General features: G+C 34.1%; 1 long non-coding RNA gene across 2 annotated transcripts; it reads right to left on the reverse strand.

The window, feature by feature from the left end:
- Positions 1 to 822: 822 nt before the first annotated feature.
- Positions 823 to 4857, reverse strand: LOC137488955 (uncharacterized). 2 transcript variants are annotated; one of them, XR_012398093.1, is made up of 5 exons: positions 4804 to 4857; positions 3457 to 3562; positions 3266 to 3332; positions 1887 to 2020; positions 823 to 1723 (listed from the first exon to the last, which is right to left on the reverse strand). It is a non-coding gene; the product is annotated as an uncharacterized lncRNA (long non-coding RNA). The 2 variants fall into 2 exon arrangements; XR_011008261.2 differs by having other exon boundaries at positions 3262 to 3332.
- Between the last annotated feature and the right edge of the window lie 439 nt (positions 4858 to 5296).

Consider the following 5296-nt stretch of genomic DNA (forward strand, 5'->3'; position numbering starts at 1 on the left):
AAGTTTTGATCTATATCTGTTCCCATACTCTTCAGTTATACGTTCATTAGGGACCAAAGGCCGCACAGATTTTCATACCCCAGGTTTGCGTGTCTTCTCACAGACAGTATGTCGACACTCCGAAGTTAGTCAGAGGATGTAGGGTTAGCTAATACTTAAATAGTCTGGTTGCCAACTGCTCACTCATCATTACAAAATGGTAGATTTAGCCACTTCCATACAACTTGCTAAATCAGTGATTAGATGATTAAAGATCTCCATGCTGTCTTGCCAAAATGGCTCCGTACAGTCAAATGTGTAATTAGAATCAAAAGTCTAAGAGATGCATACCTGGCCAGAGAAGTACGTTGCAACATAAGTCTCAGAGTTGATGCAACAGGGTGTCTTCCCAGATAGCAAAATACACTCGGGCCAGTTCCGGCTAGATTGTCGCCTGCCGGAGACTAACCCCTCGGCCCAACTTCGGCTGCCGGACTCGGGCCGGATGCCTGTGGACTCACTGCCCGATTCCGGCCCGAATCAAGCGGGCCAGATGCGGCGGCCGTAAGCGAGCCGACGCTGCGCATCCGCGCCGGAATCGGCGCGAGGGTAATGTGCGCTGCGGCCCGGAGCTGGCGCGACTCCGTATTTATACACCTTATAAAACCTTTTGGTATTACATTGGTACTTGATATATGGTATTACAACCATTTGAATTTATATAACAGCAAACACAGGCTATAATGTAAACACAAAGTGTAAGCACTGCGTTTAACCTTTGAATAAAGTGCAAACTGCATACATATTCTGTAACGAAAATAATCAGACAAATGACAAAATAAATAAATGTTAAACGTTTATTGATTGCATGAAAAAAATAGTACTAAAATTTTATAAATAATTTTGTAGTGCACAAGAATATCAATATAAAAACAACAATAAAACAACACAATAAAGACACACAGAAAGATTTAAACAAAAAATCTAAAAATTACACACAAACACAGATGTTTTTAAAACAACCCTGTTTTCCCAATAGACTTGAATTAAACATTTGTACAAACAGCTAAACTTTATATAAACCTAAATATAGAAACCAATTTAAGATATAGCAAGAAACATCTTAAAAATACCAATGACAATCCGTAAAATATCCAAGTCAAACTTGTAAAAAGTACTGCAGAATTCTGAAGAAACATCTTGAAACATTTTTTAATAAAACATTAAAATAATAATAAACAAATATATATATATATATAATTGCAGAAGTATAGTCAAACTTTTTTTTTAAATAAACTTGAACAAAATCAATTGCACAAACAGCAAGACATGAGTGAGATGATTATACATTTCATATATATACACGTCTTGTGCAATTTTATATTTATAATTTTATTTGTATTACGTTTATTAAAAATGTATCAAACTGTTTCTTCAGAATTTGGCGCACACACATACATACATACATACCATACATATATACACACACACACATATATATATACATATACATATATATATAAATGCAAATGAAAGAAACAAATTGTTCAAGTATCAGGGAACATCCTAATACACTTAAAATGTTGTTTAAAAAATAAAACAAAATAGTGATGTAGACATTTGACACATTAGCTTTCTCTTCTTTCTTCCTCCATCCCTGTCAGGGGCAAGTTGTAGCTACCTTGTAATGCATTTTTCCACTTCTTTATCAGTGGCACGGTATGGACATTTGTCCTCACTCCATCTGTGATTAAAAGATAAACAGATAATTAGAAGTGAACAAGTACTAATGTAAAAAAAAAAGAAAAAAGTAGGAAAAAAGTAGGCTACCTACGAAGCAAAAAAAACAATGAAAAAAAAACAAATAAACTTAAAACACTTTGAAATTAGCAAGAGCTTGAACTTACCAGTTTCTTCATTTGTTCGGGCTGCTCCTTTAGTTGATTTTCAAGCTTTTTTTTTTTTTTTTTTGGTTTTGTGAGAATCAGGCCCAGCTGCTGCTTTATGACGTTGCATGATTTTAAAACTTCAGTCAGTCGTGCTAAAAAAGAAAAATAACAGATTAGTATAAATCAACCTGTAGCTTATTCTCATACAACTTCTGTAAATACAACAGTGGGTTAGACACTGCTGATATTCTCTAGTTGATCTTTACTTTCTAGCTGCATTAAACCTTAACAAATTTAGTGATGTCTTCAATTCTTACAAAGACATCACGAGATGCAATAAGTTCTGTCTTGATCTCAAATTGCACTAGAACAAAGACTGTAAATGTTCATAGGTGTACTGCAGGAGTGTCCAAACTTTTTGGGCCGAGGGCCAGATGCCAAAAAACAAACGTTGTCGCGGGCCAAATTTTACATACATCACACAGACACGTATATATATATATAAATACAGTTGAAGTCAGAATTGTTAGCCCCCCTAAATTATTAGCCACCGTGTTTATTTTTTCCCCAATTTCTGTTTAACGAAGAGTTAAACATTTTTTTTCCACACATTTCTAAACATATTAGTTTTAGTAACTCATTTCTAATAACTGATTTATTTTATCTTTGCCATAATGACAGTAAATAATATTTGACTAGATATTTTTAAGACACTTCTATACAGCTTAAAGTGACATTTAAAGGCTTAACTAGGTTAATCAAGTTAACTAGTCAAGTTAAGGTAATTAGGCAAGTTATTTTATAACAATGGCTTGTTCTGAAGACTTAAGGGGCTAATAATTTTGACCTTAAAATGGTTCATAAAAAAAATTAAACCGCTTTTTATTCTAGCCGAAATAAAACATAAGTCTTTCTCCAAAAGAAAAAATATTATCAGACATACTGTAGAAATATTTAAAAAAGAAGAAATAAATCAATGAGGGGCTAATAATTCAGACTTCAACTGTGTGTAGATAGACAGACAGACAGACAGACAGACAGACAGACAGACAGACAGACAGACAGACAGATAGATAGATAGATAGATAGATAGATAGATAGATAGATAGATAGATAGATAGATAGATAGATAGATCATAACAAGAACTGCTGCTTAATTGAATGCATGTAATAGCGACACCCGGTGGTTATTTATTGAATTACGTTCATTTTTGTATAGCGGGCCAGATTCTATTGATATTTATAAAAAGCCTCGCGGGCCGTAGTTTGGACACGCCTGGTGTACTGGAATGTACAGTATCTGTGCATCTTGATGGTGGTCTTAAGATTTCTGCCATAGTCATTGATGGTGATGATACTTGTGGTGCTGCATTGATTTCTGAAATCTTCATACCTGCCTTTTATCCAGCCTCTTTGTTCCAAGTAATTTTTCTTCATCATGGTATAGATGTGTCTATACTGTCCCTTAATCAGATACATTTACAAAACAAAACATCACTTTAGTATAGTGCCAGGGCAAAACTCACAGGTTGTAATAGATCAATGACATAATGTTGACAGTATGTGTTTAAAATAATTGCAAACAAACCTGTTCTGTCTTTAGATGTATGACAGGCGATCATCATCCTCATCTGTCTGCCAGTCAGAAATCACAGTTGCGTGTGGATGTTTGAGTCGAGCTTCCTCATATGCATCTATAATAAAACATCACATTGTTGTTAACCTCCCGTAAAGAAAAGTTCAAATCCTGAAATACTATCAAAGTTAATTAATGCATATAATACCTATAGTGTAAATAATCTGTACACAGAAGGTTGCACAAGATTTATTCGGAGATTTATGCAGAGTGACAGCCTTATGAATCTGAGACATAGATTTGTAAGATGGTCAAGCACATGCATTATTCTGTACCCATGAAGATTAACCTACCATTGTGAAAAATTTTGATGATGACAGCCAATAACAGTAAACCATTTCAGCTGTTTGTGAAGCAATTAGTAATGTAATGTCTGAAAAGCTCAATCTATGTTGAAAATATATCAGCAGTTTACAGCTTATAATGGACTTTTAGCACACAACTATAACATGCCTATTCACGTTCAAAAGAGTGTGCCATTGACTGCTTTGGTCGTGATGTGCTGCAAAATGATCTCACTAACCTTTGTTAAACAAGAACAATAAGACTTAACCTACAAATATTGTTACCCATTCATTTAAATCAGAATTTATCACTGTCAATAACATAAAAAAAAAAAAACATCAAAATCTGCTTTAAGACGTTCAGTTTTACATTAACTGACCATTACAGCTTGAACAAAAGATATAATTGATTCACATAGGCTAACACATATGAATTAAAGTGCATAGTAATATATTTCTCTTGGATAATTTAAAGAGAATAGTAAACAGTCGAGTTTCGATCATTTTTCGTGACTAACTGCATAAACAAGATAAACAATAATATTTTATTAATCCAAAACGATTAGTTTTTATTTACACATAATCACAGAATTAATACTGTTGGATAAGTATACGCCTGTACAATGATTTTTTCAACATCCACGGTACTTTATAATGTTAAATCAGGAAAAAAACACGTTTTGCCAAGTTAGTTAATGGATTCGTCTACAGTAACTTTCTTTAACGCAAAGTTAGCATACACACAAACTCGTTTCATGTTTCTTTGAAATAATTAAAAGTTTTCAGTTACTACACACGTTACAATCTAACATTGTGTAAAAGGAAAAGGAACTTTCAGACGTGTTTGTAACTGTTAGCGTTAGCATACATTAGCTCCAGTCGTGTTTCTTAAAGCAAGTTAAATTTCGTATCAAACTGTTTTAAATTACTAAACGCTGTTACAACCAAACACCGTGGAAATGTTTTAAGCTCTAAATTCGCTAATTATACAGAACACAAGCAGTAAAAAGCTTACCTTTCTGACCGGACTCCACGTGAAACTTTGAAAAACCAAACTTTTTCTTCTTGTGATCTTCGTGCCATGGTGGTTGACAACCAGCTTTTTGGAGCATTACCGCCACCGTCTGGATTGGAGTTTGGATCATGAGTTAGTCACGCATGTGTTTATTATGAAACCAACTTCTGCTTTAAAACAAAACAGTCAGCACAGGAGCGTGCTATCTCAAAAATAAGCGAATTTTACATAGTTTTTCTCTAGATGACATGTATAATCTATTTATAAATAATATTGTTTTGTTTGCGTCTAAACATTGCGACCATCCACACTAAATATTCTTTTTTTTTTTTTTTTTGCTATCGTACCATGAATATTTTCTCAAATTATCATTAAACGTGGAGCTAACAGATTACTAGATAAAATAAGAAATTAATCGGTTGCCATCAGCCGAGTCCTTGCCAGAAGCGGCCAGGATATGGTTGACCGGAATCGGGCCAGTGCTTTACAGCCG

This window comes from Danio rerio, chromosome 22, assembly GCF_049306965.1.
Source record: "Danio rerio strain Tuebingen ecotype United States chromosome 22, GRCz12tu, whole genome shotgun sequence".
In the NCBI taxonomy this organism is placed as follows: domain Eukaryota; kingdom Metazoa; phylum Chordata; class Actinopteri; order Cypriniformes; family Danionidae; genus Danio; species Danio rerio.